The following is a 12,857-nucleotide window of genomic DNA, read 5'->3' on the forward strand; positions in this document are numbered from 1 at the left end:
CTTGCTGTAACAGACTTTGTCTGATGACTCACATGCATGAATAGTATGTGTACGTAAATTTATCTATAGAGTAAAGAGAGTTAAAAGTATACTTAATAAATACTACTAAAATGTTCCTAATTAAAGAACATCTCTGCGCATCCTTAGGTGTGTGTGTGTCAATGTGTGTATATTCTTATTCAGAGTCACAGTGCTTGAAGTGGGCCGGTATTCACTGGTACGTATACCAGCACTTCTATATTTTACTTTAGCGTACTGGGACTTTTTTTCAGGCACTGAGTATGGAAAAGGTCGAGTGACGATACATACGCCAACATGTGAACAACATGTTAATGGGGAATACTGGTCAAATGGCAAATTAATCCTGGTAACCCTGGAGTGCGGGTTTGGTGGACCCAGACTGCATAGGGCAATCTGGGAAATATTAAAATCAAGAAAGTGCGTAGTTTTATGTATCTTGGATGGACCTTTTAAAGAAGTGTTACAAACCACCCTACCCCTGTCAGCCAATGTTTAGCTAGCTGTTTTAGCATAGTGGTTTGAAATTCTGAAAAAAAAAGCATCACATGTTGCCAAAGAAACTATATTTCAATCTAATATAAGTCAAACAATTCTATCTGCAAAAGTATAGATACTAAACAAAAAATAGTCTTGGTCAAAAACTTTACTTTCTTACCTCAAAATCATTTTTTTCTCTATATATTCTGAATATGCCTGTTTCCAGACTTGATAACCACCGTGCCTGATTGGGGAGGAAGTAGGTAAATACTGAAATGATCACCTAACTCCTATCTTATCTCTATTTGGTGGAATTGGTGTTGTTATAACTCTCCCCAAGTTACAACCATACCCGGTCTCCCCTACATGAATTACAGGTTGTGGTCACTTTGGCTCAAGTTTCACTGTTACTATGTAAGGAGGAAAAGCTACTGCAGCACTGAAAGTTTAAAAATTAGTTTTTTGTTTCAACTTTCTATTTTTCACAAGTAAATTAACAAAAGAAATGAAATATTGAAGCAAATGCAACACTTCTGATTCATTCTTGTTACATATACTTTAGTACAATCAATAAAGTGAAAATATGTTGAATATAATGAAATACTAATTTATGAAAAATCATTCAAACTTCAAAATCATTTATGTACTGTTCCCTGTCAGTGTGTCTTTAGGTTGTGTATTAAAAGTGACAATATGTGCTTTCTGAATGAGAATTGCTGCTGGTTGAATGAGTTTATTTTGACACTTGAATGAAGTGTTTTGGTGGTTTAGTGACTTTTGGAGGTGAAATTAACTGTTTGGCCAAGATGCAAGTTTTTAACGCAGACTGTATTAAGAGTTTTGAAAAAGTGTTTTTTTGACCAACTGTAATATATATTTTGAAATTGAAATATGCTTTTCTGCAAATTATGCTGGTCATTTAGTTTGTTCCTCTATTTAGAGGCAAGTACAATCTTTTCGATTGCTAACAAGTGTTTACCTAAACTTAAGATACTTTATCGAAACTCTCGAAACACAGCAACATACCTGCCTCACACAATTAACCAAATAGTCAATTTTCTTTTGTTCTTCAAAACACAGCAAACCTGACTCAAAATCAAATAATCCTGTCAAAACACTAGCACTTTTCCAAGAGGAACAGATCAATCAATCATAGCACAACAACTCTCTAAAGACAAACAGTTAATGGCATTACACAAACAGCATTACTTTTCATGTTTCAGTTCTACCTGCATACAGTAGACAATGTTAAATCCATAGTTTTTTTATAATTCATTCTCTTTTTAATGTAAATCACCCTACATTTTTGGCTTGAGGGGTCGAATGTGTGCATGTTTTGCAGCCAGTGATGTGTAAAAATACTTTCAAATACGTTTACGTTCCTTCTCGGCCATTGTGCTCCTCCAACAAATGCTGTCAGGCTCTGCCCAAAGCACAAAGCAATTGCACTCCCGGCTGTTCTCATCTGTAAAACCACAATGGTGGAACGCAGGAACGTCACTAGGATTGAAAGACAGGGGGGGCTTAGCCCCCAGGGCATGCGTAACTTGCGTTTGCAAAATCTTTCTACTAACATCTTTGTTACTTTATTAGAACTACACTTATATTAACAACCAGTGAAGCAGCCAAGATGTTAAGAGGTATGTTCTCTTCTTCCATTTCTCCTCTGTTGAACTAAAGTTACTGTAATGTTAGCTTTTAGACACATTAAAGCTGCAATTCACTTAGGCCAGACTGAGTTCTGTAGGCTGTGACTTAAATGCTATCCATATGCTCATCTAAATTTGTGATATAGTAATTCCATGACCATAATTACACTAATTACTATTACTGCATTGTAAATTGGTTCAATCAGTGTGATTTTGCTCTGTAGTTTGGCTACAGGCATAAATTTGTCAGCTGTTGATAAGCATCCTATTTAAAATGGCTACTGTCTGAATTTGATAAGCTGATGGTGGAAGGAATAAAATGAGTAATGATTACTGTTGTAATGTTTATTTAATGTGTAATGTTTGGATGCATGTATATATGACTGCTTGTATTTTATTATATTTTCCTGTGGGTATATGATCATGTATCTCCTAGGCAACATCTAATAGGCTATTTACTATTTTTTTTAAAGTGAAACGAAAGTTAAGTGGATCAGAATATAGCAAATCTAATAAATATTATGAAACAAATTAGTTTAGGCTATACCTTGGCGCCTAGACCTGCCAACAAATGCCTACTGTTAGAAGAAAACAAAACAGCCCACTTTCTTTAGACCTTTAGACCACAGACTGACCTGTAGAATACTACTGACCCCAGAATCAGCTGCCCTGCCAATCTGCTGCTTCTCTGTCTCTCTTTCCTAAAATATCTTCCAATATCCATATGGTCAATGAATTGAAGGATATGCCGGTACAATAGCATTACAGTTTGTTACAATTGCTAACAAGAAAGAGTTCACTTATTCAAAACTTCACACTGTTAGCACATCAGATGTCTATGTGGACCAGACTGAGAATGACTCTTGCCTTGCTGTAATACAAAATGCATTGCTTTAACACAAAAGACATTCAATGACCACAGCTTTCAAAATTCAAGTATTCTTTTCTCACTCAAAGTCAACCACCAGAAAAACCATGTGTCTCCACAGCCAATTTTGCCAATGCTTACATAGTCTTTTCAAAACTGTTAAATTGAAGTTCAAGACCATACATACATTCAAATGGACAACAATTTTCCAAATTACAAACGCCATTGAAATACATTCAAATTCCTGAAAAAGATGGTTATGGAGACAAGTAGTGAAATAGTATTGATTTGAAATTATGTAAATGATACCATCGACAGGTCATTCCCATCTCAGTTAGAGCCCTACCCCAGTCTTGTCACCCTGTGATCTCATTACCACCTATAAAAGGAGACATCTTTGGAACGTTTTGTTACACCTCCACTTCACTGGAGCCTGCAAGTCACGGAGGAGAAAGAGTGGTATGGAGAGGAAGAGGATTCGTGGTGGTGTAAGACAACAGCAGAGATGACCAAGAGTCTCTGATGACATTAGGGCTACTGTGATTGACCAGGTAATCGACCAGGCTATCATTGAAAGAGACTGGTCTCAGTGAGCAGCCAAATGTGGCCCACTCAACGGTGGCATCAATTGTCAGAATCAAGTGAACCAACAGGTAAAATATGTATTCTGAAAACGCATAACTGCACATTACCAAAATTTAAATCTATTGCTTGTGTGTATTTTTTCTTTAGGACACAATGACTAAAACCCACAAGGGGGATTTCTTTTAGAGAGTCATGGAGCTGGAAGCCCATCACACACCTCATGTTTGTATCTACGTGGACTTGGCCAAAACATGCCAGCGAGGATGGAATTTGATAGGCAAAAGAGCTAAAATGGGTGTCCCAGACAAAAGGGTTGCCAATGTTACCATGTGTGCAGTGATATCCTCTGATGGAGTGCTGCTACACAGATGCAAGAGACTGGTAAACTAACTTTGTTTTGTTTTTTGAGCAAGCATTTACTGTGCTGACTTTTTTTCCCTTGCATTTTTCTGTAGTTTATTTTTGGATTGCTTGATGGCAAAGATAAAGCACAGTGAAGCTTTTCCTGTTTTTCTGTTGCATTTCGATAACTTCCTGTTGTATACTGTTGTACATTTTATAAAGACCTACCATTCTTACTGTATGTACTGTATGTACTGTAGTACTTTCATAATGGGAACTTTATTTACTGTAAAATAAGATGATGTACACATTTCTTATAGTATCCGCAATAATATATATATATATACACACACAACCAAAAAAATAAAGAACACAAAATGATTTACTACTTCAAAGATTTCCATAAAATGATGCATCTGCTGTAATGCTACCTGTTCTAAGTGCTTTTTAGGTAATTGTGTTATGAGTGACAAAATGTTGCAGTTGGAGAGAACTACTGCTGGTGTTTTTGTAAAATTATTTTATATTGAAACAAGTATGCAGTGTTTTGATTGATTTGGTGCATTTTGGGTGTGAAATTAACTGTTGTGCAAGCTTCATGTTGGTACAGACAACAGTGTGAAGAGTTTTGAAAGTGGTAAACTCACTAGTGAAGAATGCTTGTTATCAATTGTAAAACAAAAAAAACTGTTACAGGGACACTATGACATTTAGTTTTCACTGGAAACAACATTCTACGGGGATTGATATTGTTTTGAAATAGGAGACTAGAGATAGGTAATATTAATGGCGTTCACACTACCAACACTTGCGTATTCCATAGCCAACTAAAATATCCCCTTTCCTTTACTTCAAGTAAATTGAACTTAAGTCCCACAAGTAACAGTCATGAACAACAACTTACAGTTTCACACTGTATCACTCACTACGCTGTGTGTCCGTGCATCAGTGTGTGTGTGTGTGTGTGTGTGTGTGTGTGTGTGTGTGTGTGTGAAGTAACATCGCTCAGCAGCTCGGCAGAGCAGCGATGAAAAGCAGCCTCTTTCAAGGTCCTAGCACCCGACTACGGTAGGGATTTAAATTATGAAGCAGAGGAAACAACCAGAAGGATTATTTTAAGACAATAAATCTATACAATAAATTTGTAATATTCTACTAATTGTTGCTTCTCTTTGTTGAGTATATATATAATGTAATGTGTATAATGTAATAAATCTATATATCAATATATAGTCCCTCTCTAACATCAAGAAGCTCTTGAAAGCTTATCACTTCTGAGAACACTTCCTCTTGCTTATATGTTGTTACTCTTGTATTGATTGCACTATTTGTTAACTCTTACTTTTCCTCTTACATATTCTCTCTATATTTACCCTATTGATGCTGTATGTGCTAATAGCTCTTAACAGTATATATTTTCACTCTCTTACTGTATTGATGCTTGTATGTTGTTCCTCAAATGTAAGTTGCTTTGGATAAAATCCAAAGCCAAATGATAAATGTAAATTTCACAATTACATTGAAACAACAAAAATGCATAGAAGGTTCTAATCAGCCCGTTCTCACTCCCCGACTCGCTATACATGGACGCATGGTCAAGACCCATCAGTGTCAGTTTATAAGGCACTGGGGATCCCCATAGTGTCAAATTTCAACGCATTGGGGGAAGCCCTGTGGCGTCAGTTTTTAACGGTAAAGGTTTTTTAACAGAAAAGACTCAGTAAGGAGGTGATTGGGGTGGATGGCGGGCTAGAACCCTGACTTTAAAGCAGGAGACCAGAGTTTGTGTCCTGTGCGAAACAAATAGTCAACATGAAATATTTTTATTTAAGTTACACGAGTTGCGTAAATTGCGTAAGTTACGCAAGTGACGTAAGTTAACTTGCATGTTAACTAACCTACGTAGTTTTTTATCCCAAACCATGATCCTTTCCTGACCTTAACCAAGTAATTTTTGTGCCTAAACCTAACCAAACTGCTTTTTTACACAACTTTTATAATGTGCCTTTTCAAAATGCCGATAATTTTTGAAAGTCTAACTGGATTTTGCAGAGCCATACATGCCTAAAAAGGACGCAAAAGGGGTACCCAGGGCATTAAAAAGCGATGCCAAAGGGCCTTGACCAAGCGTCAATATGTGACGAGTCAGGAGAGAGAATGTTATGTTCTAATCCATATGATCTTCAGCATTTGGCCATATGTTCTCACCCACATCACATTTAATGTGATCTCTTGCTGTGCACCTGGATAGAAACACTTACCTCTCTTCTCCCTGGTTCTGGTCCTCCCTTGTTTGGACATTATTCTTTCTTTCTCTCCTCCTCTGTGTTCATTCAGAAATGCTTATCAGCTGTTTCAATATAGATTTTAAGTAGATGTAGGAGGAAAAACAGGCTTCATACGTTATTTAAGATTTTGAAAATTGTTGTGTGCAAACATTTATGATTAAGACAGGAAACATCCATAGTTTTTGTATTGGGTAAGCTTGTATGTTAAGGAACACTTGGGGTTAAATGGGTTAATTTCTAAAATGCTGCATATTTTGTGGAAATAACATGAATTGTGTTAATGGTATGTTCCTGAACAGACTGATGTTGGGCTAATTTTATTACTGTTTTGAAAATGTGACTACAGATTGGACAAAAGGATGTTAGGAGTTGAAATAACTGTAAAACTAAACTGAAAACTTTTGTCACGGTTGTAAATAGTTACTGTGTTTTGTGTGTGTGCGTGTAGGTGGTTTTTGTCAGTGGGTTTTCGGTAAGTGTTTGCGCATGCATTTTAATGAAGCACACTGAGTTCACTTGAAATTAAATATCCTTTTATTATTAAACTGATCTCCATTAGCTTCTACAGATGTAACTGCTTCTTTGTGGGACCCGTACATTACATTTGGATAATCATGTAAAATGAGAAACACAAATTAGTTAAAAAAAAAGACTCAGAATTAGAATAGTTAGCAGTGGCACAGCTTCATGTAGCCTTTTATCTGCCACAGCTTCATGTAGCCTTTTATCTGCCACAACTATTAATAGTTTCTTGGATGCTAATCCAGTAGGTCAAATTACCAAATTATAAAATAGGTTATATATATATACAAAACAATTACCGTGTTCTGCATATTCTGTAATATACAAAACATATATAAATACACTTTAAAAACTGAATATACTTTTAAACTAACATTTAAAGAGGCATTTTAAGTTGGTTTAGTTATATTTTATGCTTTTAATACATTTTTACCATTAAACCTTATAATTCTTTAAATATAACAGTTTGGGAGTCATTGGTACCTGACAATGTTGTAAATGACAATGTTGCAAAAAATGCATAACTTAATCATGATATTAATAATAATTAATACAAAATGTGTTGTGGGTGATATACATGCCTGTTTTTGTCTCCTCCCCTTCTAGTAAGCCTTTAGGATCAGTGACACACACACACACACACACACAAAACCACCCACCCCACACATAAACCTTCTACTGTTGCTTATAACTAATAACTCAAACCAAAGCAGTTAAATAGAATGCAGCCAACCTACAGTGATGTCATAATGTCTTCTGAAAATACAGTGCGTATGTGTGTGTGTATATATATATATATATATAATAAAAAAGATAAATGATTAAATTGGAGTTAATAAGTTAACTTAGTTATTACTTATGTTTCGCCTATTACTGTTAATTGTACCAATTTATTTGTGCAAATTAAATACATGTACAAATAAACAGTGAAAATTATAAAGAAGTAATATTTTTACCCATTATTACCAATTACAAATTCTGTCTGTGAGAAATAACCATACAGTTGATAAAGATTACTGACCTGACTAATTATTTCCGTTCGGAAGTTTCTTTGAGCAGCTTCAGTGGTGAGAGTCTGGTAAATTTGGTAAATCTGCTTCATTGTGCTAACACACTTAAATGATTTCCATTAGTGTTGGTTCTTCCAGATGATTTCCAATCCACATACTACTTTTGTTTTCCTTCTTTTTGGACATTAAATGATAATTGTCAACAAATTTCAATTCAATTTCAAAAACCAGCAATGTGTTAGTCTGTCTCTAGACATCCATACCTCCGTTCCTCTCATTGGTTCCTATGCAAATCTTTAAAAATAAATTTAATATAAACTTGAATTTTGGTTGTACAATTTCATAAAATGGCTGGACACTATAGTTTTTATCAAATAACTGATGCAAATACTTTATTCGTTGGGGACTATTTCCAGCTACTTGGTGTATTTAAGGCAGTGCTTGTGGTTTGACTGTGTGTGTGTGTGTGTGTGTGTGTGTGTGTGTGTGTGTGTCAGTGCAACAGTGTGGCTCATTGATGTGCTTTTAATATTTTTTAGATGACTATACTTAATAATAGTAGGATCAATGAATTGTCTATCATGGGATTTGTTGAAAGAAGAATATCAGTACATTTCAGTACCTTTTCAGTCATTTCTGTCTCCTCAATTACCCAGGTGGCAAATCATCTCTGTTGGAAACAACATGAAAGCACAGCAATTTAATTAGTTTTTTGGGAGGAGGTAATTATAACATGAATTGACATCAGTCACGACTGGCTCTTGTTTTAACTCTGTGGGAGTAGGTAAAATGCATGAATTCTTGGTTTTTGCATTCAATTTCCACAGAAACATTTTGACCTGCTGCAGTACATGGTCATAACACTGTCTTGTGGGATGTCAAAGTGTGTGTGGCACCACTCAGGGTTGTGTATTCCGGTCACACTGTGAGACCCTGTGCACAGGGATTGGGCGCTGTTGAGAGCGCCCTTTAACTTTATATTTAGTTTGATGAAAATGAATTATGAAATTCACGGATTTCCTGCATCAGTAACACATTATAGAGAAATAAAAGCCCCAGTCTATGTACACAGCTACTATTTTTTTCTTCAAATAAACTCTAATAAACACAGTTAAGAGTCGATACTTTCATGTTTCCTGAGAATACATCTGAGGCAGAAGCTAGTGTGCGATCTCTGTTTCCTGCCTAGATAGTAGATTTGGTTTCAGAAATACAACCCAGAGGTTTGTGGCTTTATTTCTGCTAAGCTAGCTCCGCTCACAAACCGGTGGTTGAGTCAGTTATACTTAATCTCTGATCGCTTCACTGATAAATGCAAAATGCGTGGTCCAAACTCCTCTGCATAAGTCATACACGTCACTGTGAGATCAAATGTTCTGCTGTAATATTTGACTGTTCAGTGTGGGGAAATAGCACACATTTCATAACTTGATGAGAACTGAACTCTATACATTTGGGCTGTGTCTAATTTTTGTACCTGTGTGAACCTGGCATTAATAAAAAAGGGAGCAAGACTGATGTGTACAATGCACCTACATACATTTTCCACAGCATACATATACTTAAATGCATTTCCAGGTACAAATCGTACAGTTTATTTTCCATGCCATGCATAAATACATACACTGTAGATGGAAAGAGTTACAGAATGAGTATATTTTTTTTATTGTAAGTATATGTATTCATGTTTTTATTCGTGTTTATATATATTAGGATATGTTAGGTCTTTTGTTTGTATATTGTAAGGGTTGATTGTACAGGGTACTTTCAGTCATCCGTAGCTTGCCGTTCCATCTTTATCAGACTACAACAAGGACCACAATTGAAATAAGTTTGTAACTTTCTTGTGTTATCTTCGACAGTTCTGATGAATGTATATTGTCACTGTAGATGGCATTTTTTTATGCATTTACTGTCCAATAAAAAAATTAAAAAATCTTATCAAATATGTTTGTAACGCAATGTACGTGTATTTTATGTAACTTCTGCTAAATCTGAGCTAAACTGTACATCTTGATCTTGATTTTGTACTTGAGTTCAGCAAAATTAAATTTGAATTAAAAACGCACACAGCAAATAATAAACAAAATAATAATCCACTGTCAGAATCAATTTTAGCAATAAGCACAAACATTATAAGATGAAACCATCACTTATTACACTTACAAAACTAGCAAAAATCATAACCAAACTGCCAATAATTCTGACAATAAAATAATATCAGCAAATTAAACAAAACAAAAAAATATTTTATTGTACAAAGTGTTATTTTATATCTAACCATCACTTACTATTTTTACACACTTTTACATTTTTGCATTGTATTACTGTACATATTTTAAATCAATCTCAAGATTGTGCCATAGTTTTACACCTTTTACTAAATTAATCTAAATTTAAAGAAATTGTCCTAACACATTTTAAAGAATAAGAAGAGGATGCATGCATTTGTAATTGGTAAAGTAAAAATATTCATAAATTAATAAAAAAAAAATGAAATTGAGCCAAAGCAAAAAAGTATTTTAATAGAAGCAACTGTATTTTCTCATCTTGTAGTCAAAGGGTTGCGATGAAAGTAGAAGTCCAGTTCTACTAACATGCATAAGCATAACAAATTAGTTGTGTGATCATTTACTGAACCGCACTTATTTAAAACATTTCAGGTACTTGTACTTCACTTGTGTATTTCCATTTAATGGCAATATACTATATTGTGTGTTATAAATCATTTATTAAAAGTTTATATACTGCATCGAAATACTAAGTAGGAGACATTAAAGTAATGTTTTACCTGTATTTTTATTTCACAGGAAGGCCTATAGTTTTGTAAAAAATGTAGATTTTACACATACAAATATATGAATTTATAGATTATGATGAATTGTTATAAATTCAACTACCAAACCGTTTGGGAATAAATATTAGCTCCAACTTGACCTGTTACAACAGCTAAATCATTAATCATAATCTAATGATATAATATGTAACAGGATAACACAGGAGTACGGTCAAGACCTGTTGAATTTAATTTTTCTGCATTGAGTAATTTTACATTTTTACTTTTAATACTTGTACTTTACTTAATTCACATTTCAGTGCAGGACTGGTAATATTTACTACTACTAATTAAAGGATCTAAATACATCCATCATTACGGGGAAATGCGCCCTTGAAATGCAGAGCTAAAAAAGCAAACGCTGCTCGAAGGTTCTGCTCTGCTCCGAGTGTAAGGTGTCCATCTTGCCAGACAACTCTTGCAAAACGTTGAGGCATAGGTTTTCCAGTGTTTTCCTGGTGTTCAATGACACCAGTAGCAGTCAGAGGTTAGTTACATTAGAAATGAACTAAAGGGAACTTAAATGTGTCTGTTTTTCTTTGTGTAGCAAAGTGGGGCTGATTTTTACTCACAGCTTACAGCTCTGGAAAGTCTGAAACCACAAAGCCACAGCCCTGTGCAGCACTGTCAGATATTTCAGTTTGCACCTGTTACCACAGTCCACATCCAGGCAACACTCACATGTAAAATCTGACCCTTTTTTTGGTTTATAGGATACTCAAGGAAAGACGAAGTAACTAAAAATTAAGAACAGTACTTGATTCAATGTACTTTGTTACTCTCGACACCACTGGGGATCATTCTTTCAGTTTTAAATGGTTAGTCCATGTAGTTATTTTGAAAAAATGGAAATCTACCTCCCCTCCTTGTTTTAAGACATGGCCCAATGATATAGTTAATTATTTGTTAATATTGAGCGCATGTGCAACAACTGATTAGTTTATTATAACTCACTGGGTTATTTAAACAGCTTAAGTTTCTAAGTCATAGTCATTGGACACCCCTAGACTGTGAAAGTGTACAGAAAGATTCAGCCTGGATGGACATTACGTTATGGAGGCCATGGCCACTTGGGATGGGTATCGCTACTCGATACCTTCACGGTAAACAGCCCAGTATCGAGTAGTATTAACACGTCTCTAGTCAAACCAGTAATTCAAACAATACTTTTTCTAGCCAGATTGCTGTTTTGCTTGCAGCCAAACACGCAAGCAACACACTGAAAGAAAGAGAAGAGTACGCCTTTTTTTCCCCTTATCTGCCTGCACCATAAACTGTATAAAAAAAGGCCTGCACGTGCCGAGTCCATGCGTGATTCTAACAGCCGTGCACCTTCAGCTGCAGTCTCAGGCATGTTCACCACTGTTGTAAGTTTATCATCACAAGCTTGGCTTTCCCTTGGTTTCATCTTCTGGAATCATTTAACACTTTTCTGTACATTTTTATTTGCTATTCACATCACTTGTCACTGATCAATCGCTGCAATCAACTGCACTGCATTCCATCACAGCGCAGCAGCGATCAGCTGGTTTTACTCAGGGAGCCTCCTGCTGCAGCTGCGGCTGCTTCAGGTGTAGTTGGTTTGATCGTCTGGACGTGCAGATTCTCTTTTCCTCTACTTTTTTAGAGTCTTTAGCTTAGTGACTAGATTAAACAGACTCCTTTCTCGTTCTATACTCTTAACTGTCGTTTTTGGAGGAGGTTTGCGACTTACCAATAAAGGAATAAGCACTCATTCAATTCAGTTTATTGGTCAAAAGTTAACAAAATAATTTTCTGTTGTTTACTTTTAACACACGTATCAAAAAATGACCTTAAATTCATTTCCCACAACTCATTTGGTCACTAAACTATTTCACTCCTCCTCTCATTCAAATATTAAAAAAATTGCAAACTGTAGTCTTTCCCCTCATGATACCACCCATGACGATGAACTAATTAGGATGAGGAGGATCTGATACAATTTCCCAATACTTTTATCTAACAGTTAATTGAAACCAGAAAAATATTAAATAGGTAACCTTGCTTGTCCATGACAACAATAAAAATAAAATAGGCTACCATTTAACTACTATGGCTTCAACAGGCGGCATTTTATGCAAGGTATGAAGTACTCTCTTGGTATTAGTATCCCTTTAAGGGTACTGGTTTTGGTACTTGTAGCGTAAAATTTTAAACGATACCCAATCCTAATGGCCACTGGATATACAGCATACTACATTGGCATGCAAGGACAATATTTAACTGCTGTGGCAGCCT

The 12,857-nt window shown here is 35.4% G+C and overlaps 1 long non-coding RNA gene across 1 annotated transcript; it reads left to right on the forward strand.

Moving 5' to 3' along the window:
- The first annotated feature begins 3,452 nt into the window (after positions 1-3,452).
- On the forward strand, positions 3,453-5,168 carry LOC119906149. Its single transcript, XR_005444934.1, has 2 exons — positions 3,453-3,566; positions 3,748-5,168. It is a non-coding gene; the product is annotated as an uncharacterized LOC119906149 (long non-coding RNA).
- Positions 5,169-12,857: the final 7,689 nt, after the last annotated feature.

This window comes from Micropterus salmoides, unplaced genomic scaffold (assembly GCF_014851395.1).
Source record: "Micropterus salmoides isolate LMB-PRFRI ecotype aquatic unplaced genomic scaffold, ASM1485139v1 Ms_hic_scaffold_16, whole genome shotgun sequence".
Taxonomy (NCBI): Eukaryota; Metazoa; Chordata; class Actinopteri; order Centrarchiformes; family Centrarchidae; genus Micropterus; species Micropterus salmoides.